The sequence below is a fragment of the Aulostomus chinensis genome, chromosome 7 (assembly GCF_037954235.1).
Source record: "Aulostomus chinensis isolate RoL2024-O1b breed Wild chromosome 7, RoL_Achi_v1.0, whole genome shotgun sequence".
NCBI classification, from domain to species: domain Eukaryota; kingdom Metazoa; phylum Chordata; class Actinopteri; order Syngnathiformes; family Aulostomidae; genus Aulostomus; species Aulostomus chinensis.
Genome location: NC_141326.1, coordinates 26,824,086 through 26,837,393, shown reverse-complemented (window position 1 = coordinate 26,837,393; position 13,308 = coordinate 26,824,086). Strand labels below are relative to the sequence as shown.

Below are 13,308 nucleotides of genomic sequence, written 5' to 3'. Positions count from 1 at the left end.
GCAATAATTCAGGAATCTAAAATTCAGCTCACATACACCACAAGTTTCTTTGCACTACGCAGGAAATTTATGTTGAAGCGCATGTCTGTGGGACTTTCTAATTGTAATTATAATATTTGTCCCTTTGGGAATATTGATTGTTAATTTGTTTACATTGAAATGCCTGCGTCTTGGGAGTCCTTAAAACAAAACAAAAACAAAAACAAGCACCAATATTCAGAGATTAAGTTGGTGTGGAACTGCTGGTAGACTGTACACAGACATCCCCACCAACTCTTCCTACCGGAGCAGGTAGCTTCAAGAGGTGTCAGTGATGCCTCGTTGCCTGCACTCATTATCCCAGTAGTTAACCCAGCTGCCCCTGACTTTTTCCCCATTTAGCAAAGCTCTTTTTTTCTCTTCTTGGTTTATTTCGACTCTGTTCTCTAGAGTTTTCCCTCTGAGTTCTTTGTTGCTTGTCTTTTCCCCTTTGGCTCAAAATTTCTCCCAGTCTCTCTCCAATTCCTTGTCCCTTCCCATTCACTTTTTATTTCTGTTTTTCTTTAAGCTTTGTCTCATTTTTGTTCTCTCCTCTGAGATATGGAAATCTGCTTCCCTTCTGTCCCTCTCTTTCAAACAGTACTTCACACACTAGGCACAACTGTCAAACTTGAATTTTGCAAAGCACCACCACCAAGACCCAAACAAATAATTGGCCAAGTATAAATTATCAAATACCAGCAGACAGGCACGCGTTCACTGAAATATACACATAAAAATAATATAATGATCAATATTGAATTATTTAATACAGCAATTCATTGAATTTAGAATCATCATGTTTGCTTGCCTATTTTTTTTTTTTTTAAAAAGCTACTTTCGTTTTTTTTATTTTTCGAGAGTACCATCGTGAAAGAGGACGGATCTTAATAATAATCTTATCTTTTCTTTACTTTTTACTGGATGCAAATACAAAGAAATCATTTTTAATCTTGCAGATGTGTGAAAATAACGGTTGCTGCTGCACATGCACAGCACAACAAACAAATTCAATCAGTCTCATGTCTTTATGCATGACCCAATCCCAAATCCCCTCTAAAATGACAAAATAACAAGCGACTCAGGCAGATGACAAACAACAAAGACTGTCAAATATACTGGGATGTTTCAGAGCAGGTTTCTGTTGGTTTTCTGCAACTGCACTCGCTGATGCAGGGTAAGCAGTTAGGATGAGATGCAGCGTTGGCCCACGATCTGTGACCATCTGCTCCTGCTCATGATTTGATAGCAGCAAACACTGTCTGGTTTAGTGCCAGGCGAGATATCACACAAACCTGCTGCTTGGTGCCACCAAGACACGAGCCCTCTGGGACTGCCAAGAGAGATCCAGATTAGTACTAGGATAAGAATAACTTCTGAGGAGCAAATGGCGGGATGGAACTTTATTTACAGAGGCCCAGTGAGACTAATGAATAAAACATTTTTTCTCTGTACGTAAAATTTCAGAAATGAAGAAATAGTTCAAGCAGCCAGTTTGGTATGCAGCCAGCCAGCACTGAGCTTAGCAATAAGGTGAATTCGAGCGAACTGATTAGGAACACAACCACCCTGCATTACTTTTATATTAGCGTTAGACTGAAAAACATATAAAAAATTGCAAACTGATGGACAGTAAAGAGTAGGTCTGGTCGATACAGTTGAAAAATGTATCATGATAAACGGTTTCATTTCAGTCAACATTTATAATGACTGATCATTGATAATAACCCATTTTAATATGATACTGAATTGATTCCAATGGGTTAAATTTTTAAGTCGGACAAGATGACATGAAATGTTTAATGAACGTAAACTTTGATTATTTTGCAGATGCCACTCATCTGAAGAAAAGCTGTGGTTCTGCATGGAGCTGTAGATGTTTTCAGTCTCCCAGAGAAGCCCCATGGTGTAACTGGATGTGGGTCGGGAGATTGGTGGCTGTTTTTCCACTACTACAGGAACATCACATCTTGTTTTTGTATGAAACCTTAACTTAGGCCACATTTGGCATTTATGAAAGTTTAGTGGCTCGGTGTCAGTTCCTCACTGTCAAGCAACATCTTTGGGGAGATGAAGGAGAGGCAGGAGTGGGCGGGGAGGGAGCGCTTCTGTAGGTTGAGCGAGGGAGCAGGTGTCATGCAGGGGGAAATGAACCCATGTCAAAATGAGATTTTCCCATAAAAAGGTATTCATAATTCACTTGCATTTTACACGTCAGGCCCTGCACATCTCAGTACATATATGAATCTTAATGCTCGTAATGTTATCATTCTCAAATAACATTCACATTCATTTCATTTTTGGAAAAATTGATCTAAAGAGGCATAATTTATAATCCATTCAATTTAACTCCGAGTCTGTTAAATCACACAAGTGACAGAGTAGAGGACAATAAGTTGTCGCCAGCCAAAAAAACGTAAATAGTGTGTACTCTGTATACAAATGATATCAACTCCTGTAGGAGGTGGGAAGAATGTGAAACTGAGTTTGTTAGGCCACACTAGAAGAAAATACAATGTGGAGGGATTACGATGTAAAGAAGTGAAGTGTCAAAACCAGAAACACAATCGTGACTATAAAATTTCAAATCAGGTTTTACCTCTCCAGAGATGAGCAGCATTTTCCCCCAGAGAAAAGTCAGTATTGCTGTGGGCTGCAGCTCATTTTTCAACTACAACATGTTTGTCAAGGGGGGGTCTCTCTGAGCTTGGTACATAAAAGTGGAATAACTGAGGCTGAAAGCCAAAGGCATGAGGACATGGGATATGGAATTGAATGATAAGACAGGCAGAGCAGCGGGATAAACAGAATAGATAGGAAATAGGGACAGAACTGCAAAGCTTGAACTTGGCTACAGCTGGAGAAAAGCTATAAGACAAGTGTGTACTATCATGACCACCACAAGTTCTTGACAAATAATCCAACATCATAAAAACACTCATTGTTTTGTCAAAAGCTATGAGTGGGGAAAAAAAAGAAGAAGTGAGGGACCAGACATGAGAGAAAACCATCCATTCTAAACCTGTCCAATAGCTCAACAACTATTTTGACTTTTAGACCAAAGTTTCCATTTATCTCAGGTTCTCCTGGCCTGATTCTTACTTTCACTTACTTTTTCCCCTTTAGAACTCTCGATATGAGCAGGGGAAAAGTTTAGAAAATTTTTTACTAATTAACACTGTTCCTTTCTGAGAAAATAGGGGAATGATGCAAGATAAAGATGATATTTCTGCTTGTGTACAATACTGTTAGGCTGTATCTAAATACCAATATTGTACTTGAAAGAGCTGTTGTTACAGATTACGCCGTACACATTTGGCTTTCCGTCTCCAGAGGTTGTTTATGATCGCAGATTCCGTATAACGCAGTCATAACACTTTGTCAGTTACTCCGTGATACCCGCCCTCACCAGCCAACCTCCTAATCACATTCCTGCTCGATAGTAATGCAATATATGTTGGCGCAAGTACAGTGACACCCTTGGCAAAAGTTGTTGACTACTTTTGAAATATGCCCCCATGTTTGCATAAAATCAAAATCGGTTTAAGCGCAAAGAGAAGACCGTCCAAATGGGAAATCAGAGGATGTCAAAGTCACATCAGAGGTTATTCAACAATATCACAGCAGTTTGGTGAAGGGCACTGACAGCAGAAAATGAAGTACCGGGTGAACACATTAACTTTGCTCAGATATTCTCCCTAATTCTGGGATTTAGATAACCTTCAGACATTGACACCCACCAATTCAAGCAAGTGTCACCTCGAACTAAATTAGCGGGTACCATAGCTAATCTCTCCCCTAAGTCACGGGTGCAGACTGTGCTTAAAAGGAACTTTCAGCATAAATTGGTAAAATCAAAATGTTGTACAGGATTAGGAAAGTGAAATGATGTGAAGGTGAGACAGGTTCGGTGGTGTGTACCTAAGCTGTGTGAGCGCATGCAAGTGTGTGCACGTATCAGACAGCTCTCCATTTCCAAACTCCAAGGCATGAACGGGCACGAGGCCTGAGAGAGCCATCACACCATGTTGTTACTCCTGAGTGGTCCTCTTTTGGCTGTAATTGCTGAAATAAACCCACATCTGCAATCAATCTCTTTCTCACAGTAAATAAATTAACTCCAGGATGGTTTCGCCAGTTAGTCTTGGGCTATTGTCATAAACTTTATGAGAGCTCACAATTATCGATTGAGCCAGGGATAAAAGTTCCTTTCTCACAGCAGGGGTGAATTCTGCTAAAGAGATATTAGGTGAAATAGATAAATTGCAGGCGATTACAAGTTGATAGCTTGTAATTACAATCAATTTCCCTTGGAGTTAAATGTGTGTGCTAACATTTGAAAAGCATCATGTGTTAAAAACAGCTCTACCAGTACAGCATTAAAGTGAACGTACAGACCGAGATATTTTGTGCAGGTCTAAAAGCTGCGGCACGGTCCTGTGTGCTCTGGAACTCCTTTGACAAGGTGCATCACCTGCACTCAGCAGCTTCAGTCTATCAAACAACACACTGACAAGCCCCACAAGCTGAGGGGGAAACACCGCTGTCAATGACCGCCGGTGACTAGAAACGGAAAGGTTTGAGTCTTCTGGAAAATGTTCAAGGAGTTTCTGCCTCAACACTGTCATTCCAGCTGTTCAGAAAAGGAGTTACTGAACGTCCTTGTCTTCACAATGTCTCTGTACATGGTTTTAGCGCAAATATGGATATGCGCTGCTCCTAAAAATCGAAGAGCTTCCAGCCCTCATATTTTAGTTTCTGCAAGTTGAGACACTTTAAATTTGTTTTCTGTTGGAAGAGAAGGCAAATGTTTCACTTGTGAGCCTTTAGCATGTGTACAGATAAATATAAAATTTAAACATAATGCCGGGAGGTTAGACACTCTACAACCTGAGCACAACAGAGGAAAAACCCTCTGGTTTTAAATAATTTACCATATTTCCTGCAGGAAGGAATCTTGAGTATAATCAAATCACCACTAGTACTCATGTTTTGTGGGCTGTTACAAGAGTTACTCGTGCTCCTCTCTAGTTCCTTCATTCAGAGAACAATGAGATACATTGATCGCAAAAGAATTGATAATATTGGAGTTCACACGGCTGTGAGAATTGAGACAACCAAACCACCACACAACAGTCGTGGGATTCTGATGTCTCACACCAATAAAACTTTTGCTACATGGAGTCCTTGAATAGTGTTGACATCCGACTCATCCCATCTTCAACTATTATTAAGCCATGACGCTAATTTAATTTGAATTCAACATTTTTACCCCCCCCCCCAAAAAGAATCCGCTTGACTGAATTTCTATTTCTGTTCCGCTTGATTCTGCAGCATAAAACCACAGCCTGTAGAAAGCTATCATGATACAGAGAGTTCATATTCTGTTGTGTTTGTGGGTATCACACTTAAATGGGCACCTCTGCACTTTTCCCCAACACCATGAATTTGTGTGGATTCTCATAGTCTGGTCGAACACCTTGAGGCCACAACGTACTGTGGGTTTTGTGTTTGATGATGTTTTGACATTTAGTATATGTATATATATATATGTAACCTTTCGACTCCAATGGTACATTGTAAATGTAACATATACACCATGTTACAATGAATTTAGATGGAGATGTAAACACGTCTTCCAAGGATAGATTGCCAGAAGCCCTTTGACCAAAGATGGAATTTGAAGATGGGGAGAAGAACAGAAACAAACACACTTTTCTCTCGTGGGGAGCCACTGAGAGTTTGTGGAGATTTTGTCAGTTTTTCTTATCTTTATTTTTCTATTTCAGTTGTAAACGCTTCTTAGAAGCTATTTAAAAAAAAAAAAAAACGACTAAACTAAATGGCACATAGCACAGCTAAATAAACTTCAAAACCATCATTAATTTTCTATCCTCCTGTAAAAATTCAAGGCTTTACAGAGGTATGAACATATATTTCCTCAGCCAAGGCAGATGGTAAACAATTAATCTGGGTTCTAAATTACTATATTATGACAACAGAGGATAATTTTCTCGTGTCGCTGTTCAAGAAGCATGTGGTTACAAATTATACAAGTAGAGACAGGGATCTCAGGCTGCCCACAAAACCAGAGTCGCAATTAACCTCACAGTATTTCCCCAGAAAACCAGCAAGCGCCTCTCTGTGGAATAACACCAGTGCTCCCTCCAACACCTATCCGCAGACACCTGAGTATTAATGTTAACCAGCAGTCTTGATGTAGAGGAAAAAAAGCCAAGTGGAGGTGTCGTCAGCCCCTAGAACAATTCCAGGCTGAAAACTAGGGAACTATAAGCACAACTCAGACAACCACATTAGCAGGGTTGGGGATCAGCGTGACTGATAGACTGAGCTGAAAAGATGGCCCTTGACTCTTGATAAGTTTTACTGCATTTGCCCTCAGCTGCTGATGTATTTATTTCATTTGAGGAGGCTGACACCTTCAAAAAAAAAGCAAAGATCAAAACAAAAAAAAGCACTGAAGAAGGAGCTTTTCATTCGTAAACCAAGGTGTCAAGGATTAGCGATCACCTGTACATGAAGAAACATGCGTACGGCACATAGCTCATATTTATCCAATCTCATTTTCCTCATCATTTTGACACTGTTCTTAAAGAGACGAAGAATCTGGCATCTCTCAAGTCAGGGTGAAGACCCACCGTAATCTGAGGTAAATTGATCCCCTCCGCCTGTGTTTCCTGAAAAAACAGCTTCAACACCCATTTCATTGGTGTAAAAAAGACCAAAACCGAATTCACGTTTTAAATCAAGAATCTGACCACTCACTGAGGCTGTGACTCAAACACCAGATGGGTCTATGGGGTAAGACAGAGCACATTCTGGTGTTCAAGAAGGACAGGCAGAGAGACAGTGAATGACAGAAACTCAAACGCAAAGAGAGAGTGAGAGCAGAACTAAAAAAAGAACTGGGGGGGGGGGGGCGCAAGAACATTCCAGAGTAGCGTTTGGGTATTGTGCAAGCTCTGGGAGAGTTGTTACAGTTTGGCCTGGGAAAGAGCCAGTGGAGGTCTCCGGGGAAAGCAACCCACTGGCAGAGCAGACATAGCCAGATGTGTGGGAGTGCATAGTACACACTAAAATACACACCCAAAGAATAACACTCCAGGAAAATGTAAACAAATTCAATTCTGAAATGAAAATCAGGTAAAATTATTATCTAAATTCATCTCTATTTGAAAACTGCATTGTGACATGTATTTTTTCTTTTCTGCTCCTCATATATTTGTAGTGTCTGATGTTGACACTTTGTAAATAACTGAAATAAACTGAAAACCTGGTCAAAGTGGAAGTCAATATGTGGTGAAATTGTTTGGTATCATCACCTCTCTCTTCATCTTTTGTAGACTCTCCAATAGAGTATTTATTGAAGTTTATTCAACTTGTATTAGTTTTCTGGTTTTGGGCTGATTTTATACTTGTATTGTGAGACAGCACTTTAAGCCGTGCTTACTTAAGGCTGAGATGAAGACATTTTAAAAAATGAACAAACAAAAAAACAGACCGAGGACGACTTCTACCTTGCAATCGTTGCATGCTTACCAAGTTAAAACAAATAAAGATGATGTTTTTTTTGGCAAGGAAGGAAGCAAAAGGACATACAGTACCACAAAAAATATAAATCACAGTACTTAACGTGTGTATTTAAAGCACATAAACAATACAAGTGTGTAAATTTTCTCTTCAAACAGTGATTAAGCATCTCAAACTAATGCTACAGATATTTTAGAATAGGGCCTAATCATAGAAAAATGATTCTCACGGACTACCTATATCTATAAATTAGATTCTAGCAACCCAGAATTAAAGGGAACCTTCTGCAGGATGTCCACCTCTAATGTAAGAAACAAAGAAATGCTAATTTCCTTAGCAAAACACGCACATACGGTGTGTTGCCTACACTCTTGCCCTGTATGTATTGTCGAGCAGCTGCTATCATATTGCGGCAGGCACAATCAGTAGTGAAATCCACAAGCACGTTCGTCATTCAAGAAGCTCTGTGATTTCTGCAAGCACCTGCTGTTTGGAACTGTTCAAACATTATCAGACGTGATCACAAAGGATCACTCATCAGGCCGATGTGCTGTGGGGTTTTTGTTTTGTTTTGTTTTGTTTTGTTTTAATTTGTTTTACTGTATTTCAAACCAGTTCTGCACTGTGAATCATATGATCATCTATTCCTCTCCACCGGCTTGAGTGTGGATGCCTTCCCGGGAGAGGTTGAGCCACTGTGCACACGTGTGGAACGTGGACTCCAAGCAGACTCCAGAGAGTATAAACAGAATGTCTGTGGGGTCCACAGCTGTCCATGTCTGTTCTGGAGTATCACATCAGCCTGAGTGCGCTGACTTTATCACCGATGTTCCATCTGTGAGGCTGGCTACGAGTATTAAATGCTCAGAGCACACATCAAAATTCTCCTCTGTCTTCACGACTGTAACTGCTGGTCAGAATAATGCACCGTAACCCTGAGGTTAGTTCGACAATATCTGGTGAGCGCAAACGTGATGTGGCAAACAAAAATGTTTATATAAATCATATACCCAGATACTGTAAAATTTCTACACGCAATTATTTTGTAGAGGAAATTTCATACTGATGGAACCCTAAAAACACCAACAGGTTAATGGCAAACTAATCAGAAGCAATGTAATTGGTTTATCGCCGATGTACTGGCACACAGACTCCAAATCTCACCGGGCAGCATACATCATCCAAAGGCTCTGTTCGCCACATACAAACTGAAACACCAAACCAGTTAATTAAGATTAAAAACTTAGTATTGGGGGGGGGGGGGGGGTGTCATTTTTAGCCCGGACAAAGAGCCAAAACATTGAGTAAGAAAAAAAAGTGTTTACAAATTCACCAGCCGTAGTGTAGACAGACCTCAACACTCTATCCACCTACAGGGCTATAAATACCAAGGATGTCATCGTGAGATCTCTCTTCTCATCGTCTCTCACCAATACAGGTCAACAACAAACATATACGGTTTCATTCACTCGCACTCTCCACACTCTGGTGTAAAACTGACACAGTGATAAGCCGGGGGCTGGTTGTTATGACTCGGGAGAGCTTGTGAAGGTTTTTTTTTTTTTCCCCCTGCCCATGACTAACACCCCTCCCCCCCCCCGCCCCTGTGGAACAGAGGTTTGTTTGGCACTTGGGGTGATATTCTGAGGGTCCTAGTTGGGGTAGAATAAAAAAAAATCCCAAAAACATCTGGGTCCACAGAAAATTCTTTTAGCTGTACTATTACAGCTGCCATTGCCAGCCAGCATGTAAGTCTTTATTGTATCAATAGGTGGATACTTTCCAGTCAACCGTTTATTTTGTCAGCTGCTTTTTAAAACTTCCTGGTTCTATTCAAGGTCCACACAAGCATAATTCAGGTCTTAATTAGTTTCTCTGAAGTACGGCTACGTGGGATATAATATATAGGCAGATAATATACAGAGCTACAAAAGACAGAAACAGCCCAAAGACAAAACAGAAGCTGCTGGAAAAACTTGCCCTACTTTCTTCAAAGATCAAACAATCGCCCATTTCTGCTACAGTGCTCCACTCTGGGAGAAATGAGAAAGGGGGAACAGATTTGATAACAGTTCCCAATTACCACAAATATAAAGAAACTGTGTTTTTGTGAGCGTGGAAATTCTTTTCCTTTTCCCATGGTGTTGGACTGTGTAAGGCTGAAGGTAATGGGGGACAGGCTTATTTCACTAATGACTTAACTATGGTTTTGTCTGTTTCTCTGCCTGCTAACTGCGCTCTCTGGAGAATGGCTACGCTAATCCAAAATCTGGCGCCCATTTGAACAGCATTCACAGCTGTCTTTTTGTGTTGTGCAATCAGGGGGTTTATTCCGAAATGTGACACATGAAAGCAACAAAAAGGAGATAATAAAATCATTGTACTCATTAATAAGTGTCTGTTTCATGTATAAGAACTTCTAAAAGTTATTACCACACTTGTAACAGACAGCCACGTGGGGCCTGACCGGCTTGCTGAAAGACATGCATGGTACTGACTGGGCCATCACAAAAACAAAAACTAAATCAACAAACATCAACAACAATACAAAATAAATCAAAAGGAAAGAAAGAAAGAAGAAGATGAAAAACATATAGAATTGGAGGAATTAATTCTATAGCATTTGACTTCAGACAAGTTTATGAGCCACTTGCCCAAACTTTCATGATCAATAACGGTATACAGGAAATGACTCCAGTAGTGTCAAATCATGGTTCTTCCTGTTAACAATAAGGTACACTGTCCTCTACATAAAACTGCTGTGACAGTGAATTTTACTAACTTGGCAAACTTAAACATTCATATGACAATCAAGCAGTGTGTCAAGATATGCACATTTTCAATAAAGTATTAACCATCTATCGACCTCTTTTCTCTAGAAATCATCAATTTCCCTCTGACCTCAGCAGGCAGAGGTGTGCTTTTCAAACCTCTTCATTTTGCAGGTTTCACTTTTGCAACGTGATACATCTTTCTTCTCTGTGATTTTGAAGAGGATGAAGTCAAATATGGGCCAAGAAATTACTGCTGGCTACATAACAACAGAAGCAGGTCTGAACTGCCAAGTGCAAAACACACCGACGGGGGCAGAAACGACTGGATACCGGAGAGGCCGGCAGCAGCAGGAGATTCCTAAGCCAGCCTATACCACTCTATTTCAGGTGAAATGCACAGGGGACAAAGCTAAGCAGCTGCCTGTGGGTCAAAAGATTTGAAAGAGATAGTCTATATGTGCTTTGTTCAGCATGTGCAGCACCTCTCCCTTTGCCTGAACAAGCATCACATCCTTCTTGCTTACTCAAATCAGCCCCAAACCATCTGAGTTGGTGCGTGTATGTGAAATCAAGCCTGATGGGTCTTGTTAAGAAAGAAAAAAAATATATATACTCAAATAAGATTTCAAACACTCCTGGGTGGTGTGGGGGTGTTTTGCTGCCAGGCAATATTTGCTGCTTACTACTTGTAATTTCTTTTTTTTTTTTTTCTTTTTTTTGCCATGGTGGAGGGATGAAAAATGAAATGGACAGATGCAATCATCACTCCCTCCAGGAGTCTTCAGAAATAACTTAAATCAAACCAAGCCCTGATATTTTTAAGAGCCTCCAGTTTTTTTTTTTTGTTTTTTGGGGGGAATTTCCCATGAAATAAACCACAACCACAAATTCCTTGTAAGTTCAAGGGAAAGACGCTTTCAGTACATTCCACAAGCTATGTGATGCTTTGCTCCCAATAAAGTCCTCCAATTAACACGATGAACAATATACATCTCCAGATACAGCCGAGTTAAAAGCAGCTGGATGTGTTTAAAGCTCTTAAAAAACATTTCACCTCTCACCCAAAAGGCTTTTTCAGCTGTAACTGGCTAGTGGGGAGTCCCAGGCATATAAACCCCGTAGGGTCGTCCTGGCTGTCATGTGATATGAGTCATGTGTCACTCGAGAACCTACCACAAGTCTGGTTACTCCTGACTCAACCCTCCAGGATATAATATGACCTGAATGTCTGAGAGTCCTCACAGTACATATCATGCAACTTTTCTCAACACACACAGCAACAACACAAAAAAACAACAGAAATTAGATGACGTTGGAACCCAATTTATCCAGTGTTTCGTTGTAAAAGATTGAGTCGCATGTTGCACTATGTATCGGTGCATTTTTTTCCAATCAAAGCAGGCAGTTTTGCCAGATTAAGCTCACATACTAAACCATACAAGCGAAACCTTTTATCAACACTAAATAATAAATCATTTTCTCACTTTTTTAGGCTGTCAAATTGAAGATAGTGCTGTATTGATGAAAACCTTAAATTAGCCATTGAGACGGTACACTCCATTCCTTGTGAGTCGCTGCAGATCTTAAAGCTTGTGAGTGTCTATAGGAGCAGCAGGAACCCACCGAAGCTCCCTGAGGTGAAGCAGATGTGATGTTTACAAAAACATTAGATTGCTGTAATGTTGTGATCGTCTGCACGTTTGTGTTGCTGTTTGGAACAAGCTGAGTGTACAGGCCTTACGCATCCACACACGTGCGAGTAAGAACCTTTGCTCAATCAACATGGCAGGTGATGTGTGAGAAAATGATACACCAACTGGAAAGTAGCATCCACACCTGTGGTGAACCATACGCCGCTTTGCGTCGTAGTCACAAAGTCATATCTTTGTAATTCAAAACCGAGGCTAAAACTGCAGAGAGGCAGTGACTGCAGAGGACAGACACAGATTTTGTTATGCCATTAATTCAGATGTTGCAGAGACTGGCCATTAATAGAAACACAATGAGAAAAACAGATGGACAAATAGAAAAACACTGGCGCATAGACACAAAGCTTGAGTAAACTCACAGTGCAATGAATCAAACAGCAGCATTGGCAGCCATGGAGTCCCAGTTGGTGAAGCAGAGAGCACTCACTGCTGGAACCTATAGATGACAGCAAGACAGAGGAAAAAGAATTAAGGAGATTCAGGATTTATGAAAGCTATATTGTCTGTCACAAGTAAAAGACATTTTTCTTTGACGGGCTCAGCAGTGCATATTTAAAAAACACATTTTGAGCATTTAGGAACACAACATACACACAGTTAAAAGCTGCGACTGACAGCATTAAGATGCCTACTTTCAATTCTTCAGGGCAACAATCGCAGAGGGACCAAAGGAAAGATAAAGAGAGAGCAGGATTGTGACAGCAAAAAATGAAGGGGGGGGGGGGGAGAACAGAGAAAGCAGAGGAGAAATATTTTTGTTCCATTGCCTGAGGCAGATCTCTTAACACAATGTTTCATTTTCAGAGTACATCATTGTTCCGGCACTGTATCACAGAGCAGGAATCAGATTTACTGGTACATTTAGCACCCAGGAAAATTAATGTAAAAATATAGTATGCTTAAGCAGAGTAAACAAATGAAAACAATTTGATGATGACAGTATGAACTAATTCGACCATGACGAAACCCCGAGGTAGCTTTCCTAACAACTTCCAGATCTCAAACCTACTGCAAGTCACATATTGGCACTTTTGGATCTGATCGGAATGTAATGAATTTGATCCCCCCCCCCCCCAAGGTGAACTAATGCAATGTAACATAATGCATTTGACTTAATTCATTTTGTGTTTCGATTGGGTGGTTTCAGTTTGAAACAGTCTGGCAGTCACCATTCCTACCAAGTACAAGTGTGCATAATTAGCTGTTCATTTTGTTATGTTTAGCAAAATCTATACACAACATTCAAATGAATGAGA

At 40.3% G+C, this 13,308-nt stretch overlaps 1 protein-coding gene across 5 annotated transcripts in view; it reads right to left on the bottom strand.

Annotated features, from left to right (window-relative positions):
* The window catches only part of peak1 (pseudopodium-enriched atypical kinase 1), an 80,379-nt gene that overhangs the window by 28,139 nt on the left and 38,932 nt on the right, over positions 1–13,308 (bottom strand). For 4 of the 5 annotated variants that reach the window (XM_086209613.1, XM_086209612.1, XM_086209611.1 and 1 more), the window contains one exon: positions 12,412–12,488. The exons of the other annotated variant lie outside the window; for it this stretch is intronic. The gene's annotated coding sequence lies outside the window, so the exon portion shown is untranslated. The remainder of the gene's footprint in view (positions 1–12,411; positions 12,489–13,308) is intronic. 5 annotated transcript variants of the gene reach the window in all.